This window comes from Grammomys surdaster, unplaced genomic scaffold (assembly GCF_004785775.1).
Source record: "Grammomys surdaster isolate TR1022 unplaced genomic scaffold, NIH_TR_1.0 185, whole genome shotgun sequence".
NCBI classification, from domain to species: domain Eukaryota; kingdom Metazoa; phylum Chordata; class Mammalia; order Rodentia; family Muridae; genus Grammomys; species Grammomys surdaster.
Window position 1 is genome coordinate 15,045,167 of NW_021604630.1, and position 15,586 is coordinate 15,060,752.

The window sequence follows — 15,586 nt, forward strand, 5'->3', positions numbered from 1 at the left end:
AGATGAGAGAATGTCAAAACTTTTAATCTAACAAGACTCAGTGACTCAAGATATAGAGTTGTATTTCTTGCAAGCTGTAAAGACTCAGATGACTAGATTATATTCTGTACCCAGAAGTAACATGTCTTGTTTGTAGAGTAGAGGAGGTAAATCACTAGCCTGATACTGTAGGAAAATGCTTCCCCTAGACTTCAGGCAGTGAAAACTTCAAGAGGTAGAAAAATGCCTTTTATATTTACTGTACTACTGTACTACTGATTTGCAGTATTTCCTAAATCAGAGTAATAAATAAAAGGTGCTTTCATTCTGTTTTTTTAGAGCTCATGACTGGACTTGAGAAGAAACTGTAAAGCACTGAGGCAGCAGAAGGAGAATGCAGGGCTCAGAATGACTCAAAGAGCTACATTTGTAGACACAGCTATAGCCCCTACAGAGATTATCTGTTGATGACCATACACACTCTCTTTTCTCAAGGACTTCTTATATGTTCTCTTGTTGAAGTTCCAACCCCTGACAGATCTTCTCAGTGTGTGTTAAAAAATCACTTCACACTGCATTGAATCAGACTATCTTATTGAGTTTTTCTTAGTCAAATAACCAAAAATACATTAAAATGAAAGAAATAAGCAACTCAGGTTGTTTATACCTCTAATCGAAACTTCATTCAAGAAAGCATGTGTTTTTAGAAATGTATTTGTTGTTGTTCTTGTTGTTTGAGATATGATGAATTTATTTTATACCTATGCAAAATCAATGGTTTTACTGCAATATGAAGGTTTATAAAACAAGAGGTCATGAAAAAGTGGAGTAGGACATTCGGGACTTGATGTACAAACTGGGGTGTCAGATCATTAACAAGTTGCTGTGGAGCGTATTTAAATTAACTCTGCAGAACTTAACTGAAGTGTGGCATGAACATGACAGTTTCCAGGTTTGCCTTCAAGTGTAGGAGGCCTTCATGATTCGCCTTTACAAGATGGCACCGGCTGGTCAGGCCGTTTGAGTAAACGAGCCTGTTGCACATGTGCTGGCTGCTTGGTTCACACCATTTTTCTTATGCTAATGAAGCATTGCCTTGTGCTCCAATCACATACTTACACGCTGACTGTTAGAGTATATAGGTCACGCTGCTTACTCGCTCAGGGTCCTTTGCAAGAGCTATAGCTGAAATAAAGATCTGCAGAAGAATCCTGTTGTTGCCGTGTCTTCCTTGCTGGTGAGGTGGGTGCGCGCGACATTCAAGGACCTTTCTTTGGAATGAACTATAAGATCTAGATTTCAGTGTGGGAAGAATTACATTTTTTTTTTGAAGAATACAAAATTCACACTTGAAATTTCATGGACTTTTAAGACCCAAACCTAATAGGTTTATTTCACTTCCAGAGACAACTGGTGTGCAACTCAAAAACACATTAAGCATCCAGTTCAAATCCCAACCCAACCTTGTGACCTCCTTATTAGCGTTCTTTCAGTCTATTAAAGCTAACAGGTTCAATTTTGTTCCTGGTTTCAGGGCCTGTACATAATTCACTTCAATTAAACCAGTATTATTTACTTTGGCTGACAGGAAAATTCTACAATATAGCTTAATTTTAGCTGTGATGCCAAAGTACGTGCCTCTGTCAGCTGTCTATGCAAGGTTTATTGACATTTCAAACTTCTGATTAACTTTCTGGTAGATAGAGCCTCCAAACTCAGTTCACACAGGTATAAAGTTAGAAGTCTTCAGCCTTGTAATCCAGAGCAAAATTATTCTGAAGCAGTTTGGATTTGGCTGAGTTTTGACTACCTTTAAGGCAAATACAGTCAAGCCAGAAGAATCTATGTCAATATTACTACTAAGTTTAAAACAATTCCATTTCTAGAAGGCCATCTCCATTTGGGTTACTATTGCTATGATGAAATACCATGACCATAAGCAAGTTAGGGAGGACTGAGTTTATTTGGCTTATGCTTCCAAATTCATAGATCATTACTGAAGGAAATCAGGACAAGAATTGGAACAGGGTTAAAACCTAGAAACAGGAGCTGATGCAGAGGTTGTGGAAGGGTGCTGCTTACTGGCGTGGTCCCCATGTGTTGGTTGCTCAGCCTGCTATTTTATAGAACCCAGGACTACCAGCTCAGGGATGACTTTACCCACAAGGAACTCGGCTCTTCCACATCAATTATCCGTTAAGAAAATGCCCTATAGGCTTGCCTACAACCCAAAATTATGGAGGCATTTCCACAATTGGCGTGCCTTTCAGATGACTCGCTTTGACACGTTGACATAAAATTCGTTTGAACAGACAAATTTAGTTTCGTGTTCATCTTCCTTATGTTTGGTATAATGTGGTATCAAGAGCTGGTTTCAACCATTCAGTCAACTTATTCTCTCAAGAAATTTATGTCCTAAGATTCTGTGTTTCGTTTTTTGAGTGAAGCTAGGTCCATAATTACAGATCTTATACTTAGTCTCTAGGATATCAGATGACTTTTCCTGTATCAGTAGAAACATGGGCTGAAGTAGAAAATCTCACTGCTCTACTTGGTTCTTGGATCTGTTTTGACCATGCCAAACCCATATCCTTTCTTTAAGATGTCCTTGGCAGCCTTTCCAGGACACAGTGAGTTGGTCTGTTTCAAAAATCTAGACCCCAAGGGAGGGTTCATCCTGTTCTATCAAAGCAATGTTGAAGGCCTCCTGAAAATGTATTTTCTAATAGTCTTATTTCCACTTCTATTTCTATTAACTGTAATTTTCACTTCATTCCTCGGGGCTAAATATAATTCCTTTAAATATATGTATATATTATATATGCTTTAATCATTTTACAATGAAAGCAGATAAGTGTATCTTTAATAGGAAGGAAATTGAGGATCCAAAGAGTTCTTGTGGGAATTGACTCCATCATCAAAACTGGCGTTCAAAATGGAGAAAAAAAATGTGATCACTCAATTTTTAAATACATAAGGATGTTTGTGTGTGTGTGTGTGTGTGTGTGTGTGTGTGTGTGTGTGTGCATGGTGTGGTATGTTAGGAGAATGCAGCAAATCAAACAAATGAGTGACTGAATCCATTTGGGTACATCCTACTTTTAAAGTGTGTGCTTACTGAAAGAATGTGTTAATTCTCAGATTTTTGAGGTCAAACCAACACCTTAACTTTTTCTCTAGTGAGAACTCACTCCTGAATATGAGTGATATGCTCAGCTATGATCAATAGAAATTCTTTTTCTGAAACAGTAATGTATGCATATTGGCTATGGATTCCTGGTTCTCCTGTAGTAGTATATTAGAAAATCAGTTCTATACTAGAGACTGATAAACATTTAAGAACTTACCTGTACTAAGCTGTTCAGGTAATGCCTCCCCCACCCCTTTGCTGATAATGATAATTGAGAAGAACTCTTAAAAATGCCCTCTTCACATTGTGGTATCCCCCAATCACTTATTAAGTATTGTAATAAATTTACCTTGAAGTCCACACTGCCTTAATTCTTCCTTTTCTTCTTCTGTTGACAGCATTGGAAGCTCTCTAAAATGTTACATAATTTGCCTATTATGGGTGCAACAGATACTACATATTGGACAAGACAGATGTCCTAAGGAAACCTTACCTTACAAAACTAAATGGAACACTTACCCAAATTCATGGCTTCTGGTGAGCTGCACCTGTAGGAACAATGCTTGCAACAACAGTATCTTTGCCTAGTGATCTGGTTAGCCATAGGGAGAGCCTGGAGAAGCCTCAGGCCTGAGCCCCCTTATAGATGCAAGAATTCTAGATTCTACACGGTACCATAAGAAGTCCTTTTATATCAATCTTGGGGCTTGGGTAAAGGATGAAAAGACAGAGAGGTTATGAAGTTCTGATGAATCAGAGAATTTAAGGTAAAATTAATTCTGTTTTAGGGGATCTAATATGTCAAGATTTTTAACTATCTATTGCAGTAGCAGATATTTTTGGATATTGGTAAATATCATAGCATTGTTGATTTAGTTGAAAGAGAATATATTCTGGACATCTTAGAGCAAAAAGCATTGGGACATAGAAATATTTTATGATTCTATGAAACAGTAATCTTAAATGATACAGCATAGTTTATTTTTCTATTATACTATGCAAGCATGCAATAATTTGTAGAGTCATGTACATATCAATTATTAAATATTTTTTTGATAATAGGGGCTGCTACTTTCTTCTTGCAGTATTTGAAATGTAGAGTTTACCTAACATTATCTTCCAAATAGATGGTATTCCAAAGACAATATATACATGAAATGGCCTATAATGATATTCATAAGAGCATACTGAAGGATAAACATGATATAAAACAGATTAAAAGAATGCAATAATTTAATGAATTAAAAGTGCAAAAATGTGTATGTGAAGAAATTCAGTGGTATAAAAAAAATACTGCTATATTGAGTTCAATGGAATTGTCTTATGTCTGGATATATACCAATACATTCAGAGGGAATGAGGATAGATCTCCCACGCATTCTTGCTAATCTCTGATGCAGGTTTTAGAAACGAAAGCCCAACAAATCTAAATGTAAGGACAATGAGCTATACCAGCATAGTGAGAATTTGAAAACACCATGTGCAACAACTGCTTGATTCTACACATACTTTTCTTTTAGCATTTTATAGTTCTGATAGAGTGAACGTACATGGAAGTTGTCTGTAGAAAGATGATGTCACAGATCCATTCCTATTTCAAGACTTCCAGGTAAGGAGAAGAAAATTGGCCTGACCTAATCCTTATCAACTTAAACCTGAACCAAAGACACTTTAGGAAAAAAAATGAGTCTATTTTTCTTAACATATACTCAGCAAAGAAGTTCATAGAAAAAAGAAGTCGGCAACCACGTACTGTGAGAAGGCAGAGCCTTAAGGAGTTTTAGAAAGTTTTATTTAAAAACTTGACTTCAAATGCAACCCACTCCATTCCACAGTTAGACAGAGTGGTGCTTCAAGTGTGAAAGGTAGATCGCTTCTGACATATTTGGGCCAGGTACAAAATTAGAGTATTTACACTCTCAGGGATTCCTGCCAATTGTTCCAATGTCACCCCACCTTCTGGAGTAATCAGGAGTTTCTCCCCGTTTCCTTTGTTGGTGCAGCTTAAGTAAGCAGTTTGCAGTTTTCTTTCCTTCAGTTAGTGAGAGTTTATTCATCTTGCTTCTTAATTGGCTTACTTATGAGCATAAAGAAGAATGGAGGTGGCTTTCACATGGAGACAAAGAACTCTCCTTGTGACAGGGCAGAACCAAATATCATCCCTGCGACAACAGCATCAAACCAGCCATTACAGCTCAAATAAGATAGGAAGATGGGGCAGGAAAAAATTACTATAGTTTGCTAATTAAAATAGTAGGGCATTCAGAGGAGAAATGCAGTCTAGCATTTTTATAAAGGAAGAAAACTGTTCAGTGAGAGGAAAAAAACAAGACACCAAACATTTTCTACATTTTATGCAACTGAGAGAGAGCGGGGCAGATATGGCAGATCCAACAGTGTCATTCTAGGTAAAAATGTTACATTACAAGGCTTACATTTGATTACCATGTCAGAATTTAGAACTTTGTGATAAAATAGAAACTGCAGGTATGTATCCAGGACTATAGATATATCTGTGCCACTTACAATGGGCTACTGTGGCAGGGCTTGTATTCATTCCTAATTGATGCGGTTTCAGTGAGGACTCTGAAAGTTCTTTTGAATGGTTAGTATAAAATGCTTAGGTATAAAATAGTATAAAATTAGTATAAAATACCTAGGTGTCTAGGTATCACTCAGTAACTGCTTAGGAAAAACTAGAGTCACTGTCTAGTTGTGGTTAACAGTTACAATTTAGGTAGAAATGGTATTAAATCAAAGAGTTTAATATTTAATTTCTACATGGGACTCTTGAATCACTTCCAGATCCATTTAGGAAGAAATCTTTATGAATGCTGCAAATTGTCATGCCTTCTGGAGGGTGATGCCACGATCGTCATTTTTTCTTCTTTATTAACCATAAATAGAAAACAACTATTATTTCTCTCAGTTAAAAGATAAGGTCTAATCTTTCAAAGGTTACTTCAGTTCAGAATAAGGAAAATCCTGCTATCTCATCCCTCCAAGTAAGGAGAGATTTGTTTCCTTTCGGTGCTTTGGAGTAGCTGAGTCAAAGGTGTCATAGTCTAGGGATGTTTGGTTAAACATGATCAAAACACAGGTAAAGACATGCCTTCCGGTACAGACAGTGAGAAACACATGTTTGTTTAACTCAGAAGGAAGGAAGATGTGAAGCCGTTTTTGTTTAAAAATAAGAATTAGGAATGAGTCTATCTTTTGCTAATCATGTAAGTTGTTTAGTGAGGAGAAAGGCGGTGGGTGAGTGAGGCCCGAAATTTCTGTACCAGGATAATCAAGCCCATGTGGTAGACAAAAGTATAAGGATAGTATAAAGATATTTATCAGATGATCCTAAAAGGCTTAGTTAAAAAAAAAAAAAAGCTTAACAAGCAGAATCTGAGCTTTTGTAATGAGTTTATTTGGAGTATGGTACAGCTCCTGGTTGCCAGAAATGGTTATAAAAATGGTAGCATTTATTCTTCCTAACACCCACTCGTCCATTTTGTTCCAAACCTGTACTCAGTGGAATGATCCACTGGGACCTAAAGTGCCTGTGGAAAGAAAATCTATTTTTTGAGGAATAAGCTCAAAAGAGCAGGGCTGTATACCAGAAGAAGCAAAAGCATTAATATTTAAGGGTCTCTACCATGAGCTGGGCACTAAGCTGGGCCTCACATGTGTGACTCATTTTAATGAGAACCCAAAAGACAAAACTGTGTAGAAAGTCTTCTAAGTCCAAGTTTTGGCAGCAAGATAATGTCAGAGTGAAATTCCAGAATCGGTGGATAGACTGCCCCAACTGCGAGCTTGACAAAAGGATCTCAGCATGTGATCCTGCTTTCCTCCCACGTGCTCATCCACATGAAGATGATGACTGTAGAACTGGCTGGGGTAAGGATTTAAAGATTTAAAATATACCTGGGACAAAGTTATGCCCAATAGAGGGAGAAACAATCCAATTAGACACTATTCATAAAAATACTTTGACACCTGGTACTTAAAAGTAATTCATTACTGAAACTAAGCAGCAAATGTTTATTGAGCCATGTGGTTCTGATCACTATTCTCTGCCCTGTTTTGTGTGGATTCTCATAGATAATGTGAGCCAGAGCCAGCCTTTTGATGCCTAGTCCTGTGTTCTACTAGAATATTCTGCCTGAGGATTCACTCGACTGATTGACCAGTTGGAGAATGTAGTCAGCCAATTTAGGGAAGAATGGGTGGATTCTTTAAATAAAAATCTTAATTCATTTCTTAAAATGAATTGAGCACAAATTACTTAAAAATATATCCCCTTCTGGGTGATTAAAATGTAATGAGAGAAAATGCTCAGGTAGGTTTTTAAAGTACTCGTGACTGTTATGTCAAGCAACTTGTCAAACAATTTAAAATCACAGATTTCTCTAACACGAGAGCGAAATTTGGAGCATTCCTTTGGTAATTTCTCTCATGGAGCATTATGTTAATCTACTCGCATTACATATGAAATACATTTCCTTCAAATGGGGCTGTCTTTAACTTGCTATATCCAACTTAATGATGATGAGGCAATTCTGTAATTATGCTATCAAAGCAGCATGCTTCAAGGTTTCTGACAATGACTATTCATTCATCCATTCCAATAAATATTTAATGAGACACATACCAAGTATTTTCTCGGTATTGAGAATAAATAGAAAATTAAAGTACAATCTTTCATTCTTTCCAGAAATTGTCTTTTTAGACAGAGAGACAAAAAACAAGATGATAAATTTGTTACAGTTTCAGATATATTCAAGTTATAAAGAAAAAATAGAATAGAATAGACACTAGTCATTATTTGGTAGGGCATAAGGGGCATGAGTAAATTACCAACAGCACCTTTGGGGAGGAAACCTGATTGGAGGCAGCGAAGACCTGGATGAGTAATGTTTAAGTGATGGAAACAGGTCAAGGATGAAGGGAGGAGTATTTGGCCTAAGAAGAAGCTATGATGACAAGACATAAAGCTGGATAGCTGACAAACGCACAATCATATTATCCATGTACAGATTTACCCTGGATAAGAAAGATGGAAGCTCATAGTTTAGAAAAATGATTTTAACCTTCTTTGTAGAAAATAGGTTGCAAGGAAACAATGAAGGCCTAGAAGACATCCAATGATATCCAATGAAGTCAAGAAGGGAGATGGTGATGGTAGTTTATAAGGATTCTCCAGAGACCTGGGTTAACATCACACATTCATATACACACACACAAATACACACCTAGACAGACACATGCACATCATACACATTCATTCATGAGCATACACACACACACACACACACACACACACACACACACACACACACACACATTCAGAGTAACGGATGAGTAATAATGTTTCAAGTGATAGAAACAAATCAAGAATGAATGCAGGAATATTTAGGTTAATACCTATATATATTGAATAATACACATGCACACAGACACACACACAGACACACACACAGACACACACACAGACACACACACAGACACACACACAGACACACACAGACACACAGACACACACACTACTTCCCCTCCCATCTGGATCCACTTTGTTGTTGGGTTGCTATCTCTTAGAAGCCTGTTCTTGTGTAATGAAAGACAGAAAGAGAGTGGACCCAGATAGGAGAGGAAGTAGGGAAACACACACACACACACACAAAGTGATGAAAATGAAGAATATTTAGAGAGGCCAAGGCATGGTACAGTAGGTGGCTTTAGGTGGACCTATTGTTGTTTTGATTGTTCTATTCTATTGTTGATAAACACCATGAACATTTGAGGTAAAAATTAGATTAGGATGTGATACAATATGTACCTTGAAAAGAAATGGTTTGGTAAGGTGTTTGGATAGGGAGTCAGATATACTCTGGAGCAATTCTCATTTAAAATTATCAGGACAAGTTGCAGTGGAGTGTGGTTGTTAAATGCCTTACATTTGCTACATAGTCCTTAATTTTGAGGACAAAGAAAACAGAACAGTGACTAGGGTTCTAGAGAAGATGAATTGTAACTTTCATGAGCTGTACTTTATCTACCCCAGCCTCATATTTATTTAACTTGCAGTGTTCCAGTCCATGAAACATTAGCTTCTTTATCATCTGAAGAATTTATACTCCATTATTAAAGATGTTAACCCTGATTGTAACTAATCACTGCTTATAAATATAATTGAATTGGAAATTCTAGGCTAAATACAAGAATGAAGGCTTTTGTCATCCTTTTAATAGTAGCTCAGATACCAATTGGCAGTAAAATGCATTTTCTCTAAAAACAGAAGGTTGAATTAAAACTTACTCTTTAGACCCAGTCCATGAGATGGGTTTCTTTGGTGATCACAAACTAGAGACTAGTTAGCCTAAAACTACTGGTCTTTAAAAAGTATCAATAAAATGACTCCCAAGGATATTCTGCTATTCTTGTAGATTGATACCTTATTCAACCACCATCAGAGACGCTCCCTCCTGCAACAGATAGGAACAAATACAGAGACCTCCAGCCAGATATTACAAAGACACACACACACACACACACACACACACACACACACACACACACGGGCAGGGAGGGAGGGAGAGAGGGAGGGAGGGAGGGAGGGAGAGAGAGAGAGAGAGAGAGAGAGAGAGAGAGAGAGAGAGAGAGAGAGAGAGAGAGATCTTAGAACGCTGATCTAAAAATCCTTCCCCTCAGAGCTCAGGAAACCCCAGTGGAGGAGGAGGAAGAGGAGGAGGAGGAGAAGGAGGGAGAGGAGGACAAGGCAGAAAAAGTGTAAGAGTCAGAGAAGATGGAGGACACAGAAGAACAAGGCTCTCTAAATCAACCAAGCGAAGGTCATATGAACTCACAGAGACTGAAACACCAGGCATTGGACCTGACTGGGTCTGTTCCAGGTCCTCTGCATATACATTATGGCTTCTAGTTTGTGTTTTTATGGGACTCCTGAGTGTAGACTGAGCTAGTCTCTGATTCTGTCTTCCCCTAGGCTCTTTTCCATCTTGGTTTATCTTGTCCAATTTTGATGTGATCATTTATTGTTTTATCTATTTTTTCTCTTAGAAGCCTGTTCTTATGTAATGAGAGACAGAAAGGGCGTGGATCCCAATGGTAGGAGAAGCGGGAAAGAACTGAAAGTAGTAGAGGGAGGGAGACTCCAATCAGGATATATTGTATGAGAAAAGAATCCGTTTTCAGTAAAATGGGAAAAAAGAATTTCATGCTAATAATAACAACAACAAAAGCTAACTAGAAAAGAAAAAAAGTTACTCTTTACGGGAAATGATGTTTCTAGATTTTCCATGCTATCTTGGAGGTTTAGTGATATATGATTAGATAATTTTTTAAAACAAGAAATGAAGATATCAATATTGCATAATTCTTCCTCTCCAACCCCCCGAAAGTATACAGAACATGGACTTCTCAGAATACTTTTGTCATAAAGGACAAATAATACTATGGTGTACAGAAGACTGGATGACTTCTGGATCAAGAGTCATTTTTTTTTTTAACCAGTGTGGCATAGTCTAGACATCTCAGTAAAATCTGTACTGAATTACTGGATCAAGCCTTTAGTGAATGAGTAAAACTATTGTTTATACAATGGCTTTTAATACTTTAAAGGGCAATAATCTCTGGCAAGACTGCATCACTTTATTTGACCCTAACATCATTAATAGAAACCAAGACTGGCTTGAGGCTGCTGGCCCAATTTTATTTCTAATTATTTTTCTAAATAGATTACTAGAGAACCAGAATTTATTTCAAAATATAAGTTTTAAAAATGTTTAAACTGATATTCTATATTTTGTACTAGTAATAAGATGACCCAGTTCACCAATTCATACAGATTTCCTTCAATAACATTAAATTACAGAGTGAATCAATTTTGATGCTGTTTATTTTTTCAGTCTAATTCGTATTAAATGTTGTTCTCTCAAAGCAGGGGAGTTCAATCACATGATATTGGATGATTTGATGGTTTTATGTTATAGTAAGTGATAAATTCTCTGTATATCATTTGCGTCCATTTTTGAAAACTTCTATATATTCATGTTATTTCTCATTAATTAGTGATGTATTATTTAGTCTGCAATACCTGTCCACCAAAATTCTACTTACAGAAATTTGCGTAACACACACACACACACACACACACACACACACACACACACTTCTTTCATTAGAGGAGAAATTGCCAAAGTACCTATAACTTTTTCAGAAGAGTTACCATGGTCTCTGGTGAATGTTCTTTCTTCTACAAAAATTGTGCTATTGAAACAGCCATGGAAATATTTCTTTTTTCAGAATAAAATAATTTTGCTGTGATTGTGAATCTAATATTATAAAACACAAGACATAAAACTGTCAGGTATACAATCCCCTTCATACTGTATCTTCTTTCCCAATGGCTAAGGCACAGTGAAATTTTACATAGTAAACATAAGACATTTCAGCCCTGCTTATGTATATGCCTGAATAGTTTGCTAAGTGTTTATCTGGATTATTCGATTCTTATCTTTATCAGGTTTGTCAGGTTATGTAACAGATTTGGGAATGTAAAAGTTCCTCAGACTGTAATAAATGTCATCGGTGGAGGGAGCTGTGACCGACTTTACTTCCTCCATCCTGAAATTTTAAGTGCCTTACTTTGTCTTCATTTTAATTTCTACTATACAATGGAATTCTAAAAAGAAGAACAATATAACAGTCTTTGTTATGTAGAGACTTCATTATAATTTTATGAAACTTTACACAATTTGCCATTACTGTGGCATATGAAACAAATTAAGGAACTATACAGTACTACTATTTGTTCACTGTAAACTTAACTGACTAAAAATGAACAACTATAGATTAAAACTAGAACATGAATATTAATCAGGGAACATTTTGGAAACTGTAATTTACCAGGTCATAAATTGACACAAAAGTGAAAATTACCAAAATAGGACCCAATGCTTCCAGAATAATGATGTTAAGAACATTCTGCTAATACATTAATAACTACTTATTGAGTATCAACTGGGACATAATTTAGCATCAGGATTCTGAAAAATCTAACCATATATATTAAGGTGTTTAAAAATGTAATTAAGGAAACATTAAATAAACAGAAATGCCATGTATATATAATGAGTCTTATTTCTTTACTTTTGAGATTACAATGTAATTCCATCATTTGCCTGTCCCTTTCCATCTCCAGACACTTTCCATATAGCTCTCCATGCTACTTTCTTTCAAATTAACAGATGACCTCCTTTTCATTAATTATTGTTCCATGTCTATACACATACATATATTGCCCAAAGCATAAATTCACCCTGCACACTCTTAATAATGCCACTTCTATCTATATTTTCAGGAATGACCCTTTGTGATGAGACCTCAACCATACACAAAGATTCTTTTTCTTTGTCTTATTTTATTTGTGTGTGGGGGCATCAGGTCAAACTCAGAGCCTTTTGTACATTAAGTGAGTGCTTTACCACGTGGATACATCTCTGGCCTTGTTTCTTTTGGGATGGGGTATGGTAGGGTTTTGCTATATAACTGAAACTGGTGGTGAAATTATGACCTTCATGCTTTAGCTTTCCACATACTGGAATTGCTTATGTTTTCCACATTGCCTATATACAATAATTTTGAAAATGGGTTGAAGATAAGGAATCAGTGAGAATCACAGCTTAGAAGAGTTTTTCAAACCAACTAGGAGAAAGGAAGATGCGGTTTGAGGAATTATGGGCAGCCTTGTGCCGGAGTAGAGTGCATCATATTGCAGTCACTGCAGTATTCTGGATAATTCCTAATTGTTCATGCTCACCTCATGGAAAACTCTCCTATGAGAGATTTTATAAAAATGAGGTATTTATATTTACTTTAATATTTAATTTAATATTTAGATTACTAGCACATTCTACCTAGTGTGAGTTTCTCTGTGAAGGAGTCCAAGTCTAACTCATTATGGAGACCCTGCCACTTGCTGTGATGTCGTTGTACTGTGAGTGACTGTGGCAGTAATGTGGTTGGTTGAATGAGAGGTTCTCCCTATGAGTCTCAAACATTTCAATACTCAGTCCCCGCTTCACGGCTGTTTGAAGAGGATTAGGAGATGCGGCTTGGTTGGAGATAGTATGTCCTAGGGGCTGGCTTTGAGGTTTTGAAAGAAACATGACATTTTAAGCTAGTTCTCTCTACTTCCTATTTATAGAGCAAGATGTGAGCTCTCAGTTGCTGCTCCAGTGTCATTTCGGCCTGTGGGCTACCATGTCCTCTGCCCTGATGCTGATGGACTCCTGTCCACCTGAAACCCCGAAACTCAAATAAGTTAATCATCTTATATGTTGACTTGGTCACGTTGTTTTACCATAACAAGAAAGAAGTAACCAATATAGTTATCAATAATAAATAATGAATTAGTCAACATATCCATAAGGAATTAGAAAGAATTTGGATTGAGGAGATTTAATCATTTATGCTCATTATTTCATTCTTCTCATGTTGTCTTCCTCAGCATCTCCCATTACGCATATGTAGTACACATTTCACATTCTATATGGCCAGTGTAATATTACTGGAACTGAGATAATCACAAATCAAGTGATATTTTATTAATCTCAGAGATTTTCATCGAAAAGTTATTAGCACACAGACTACGTCCACATCCTAGCTCTTTCTCTATGTTTAGCATAATGCACAGGGTTAATTGTCAGTGTGAATAAGTCCTAGTAAGCACTGTTCATTTTATGGGACATCATGAATACTGAGTAAAGATTAAAGTCTCTGATTTTAGCCCACAGAATTGGAGAAAATATTTTCCACCTTTATATCTTGAATATGGGGTTAATAATTAGTATATACTAAATGTTCATTAAACTGAACTCCAGTAGAAGAGAGAACAGAGGTAAAGAATGAGCTACACAAGTAAATTGAGCTCTAAAATAAGAATTACAAATGAATAGGAAACCAGTATGAAAGGAGTTGATAACCTTAGCCATCAGGGCAATGTAGACTGACACTACTGTTAAGACTCAATCTAACCTCAGTCAAAATGAATATGGTAAAAAATGAAATAACAACAAATAATGGCTTAATATGGGAAAATGGGAACCCTTGTATAGTGTTGGTGAGATTGTAACCAACAATAGTCACATTGGAAGTCAGTAAACAAACTTACTTGTTTGTTTAGAGGTAAACAAACAAACGGCAACAAAAATCTAGATCTACTATATTACCAGACACACAGTTTGTAAGTATGTACTGTAATGAATCCATACCCTACTTTAGGGACACTTGTACATTCACGTTCCATGTAGCCTAAGTCAAAATAGTTAAAAGTTGGAATCAAGCCAGACACCCACCAACTGGTTAGCATAAAGTGATACATAACAGAATTTCATTTATCTATGAGAGGGAGGGAGGGAGGGAGGGAGGGAGGGAGGGAGAGAGAGAGAGAGAGAGAGAGAGAGAGAGAGAGAGAGAGAGAGAGAGAGAGAATGGAGAATTTAAATGCATGGAACTTGGATATATTATACTGAGTGAGGTAACTCAAAATAGAAGTACATATATGTTTTGTTTCATATGCAGATCCTAATCTCAATTCTTTAGTTTTATGTGTTTAACTTGAAGGTAGAAAACTAGAAATGAGACTCTCTCTCTCTCTCTCTCTCTCTCTCTCTCTCTCTCTCTCTCTGTGTGTGTGTGTGTGTGTGTGTGTGTGTGTGGTGGGGGTGTCCCTTAAGGAAAGAAGGATAGTAACATATGTAAAATAAGGGCAATTGGGAAATAGGAAAATGGAGGAATGGGGAAAGGGCCAATTAAAACAAAGGACAAAGTGATAATGGAAAAAAAAACCCTGTTAAAATCCTACTATCTTATATCCTAGTTAAAAGACACCCTTGAAGGTAGATATCTTCAAAGCTAGATAATGAAGGTTGTAAAGATAATGGATCACTGAACAAAATTCCCAGTGCCAGATGTGGGATACTGCTGTAGGAGCTGTTGCTCAGGGAGACAGATGTGGGATACTGCTGTAGGAGCTGTTGCTCAGGGAGACACTAGAGTATTCCAAAATAATGAAGACTTTTGTAAGTCTTCATGGCTACCAACTAGAACTAGTTTTAAGACCCTATTTCTGATGACACACTCTTTCTTGGATGCAAGAGATAGAGAAATAAAGCAGGACCAGAGCCAGAAGCTTCTATCCTGCTGGCTAGATTTCACAGAGTTAGATACTCCTATGTAGGCTGCTAGAGAACTAAGTATTAGCATAGAAGATCATATTCAGCTTTGAAATCTATTAATTAGCATACTAACCTGCTAGGAAGGATATATTCATTGGTACACTAGTAACACAAATATCAGAGGATAACCAAATGCTCCCCCAATTGAATTTGTAGCTTACTCAGAAAGATGGAATCCATGCCTAGTACTGCTATCCAGGTCCAAAACTCTTAACTGAAGAGGGTCTTT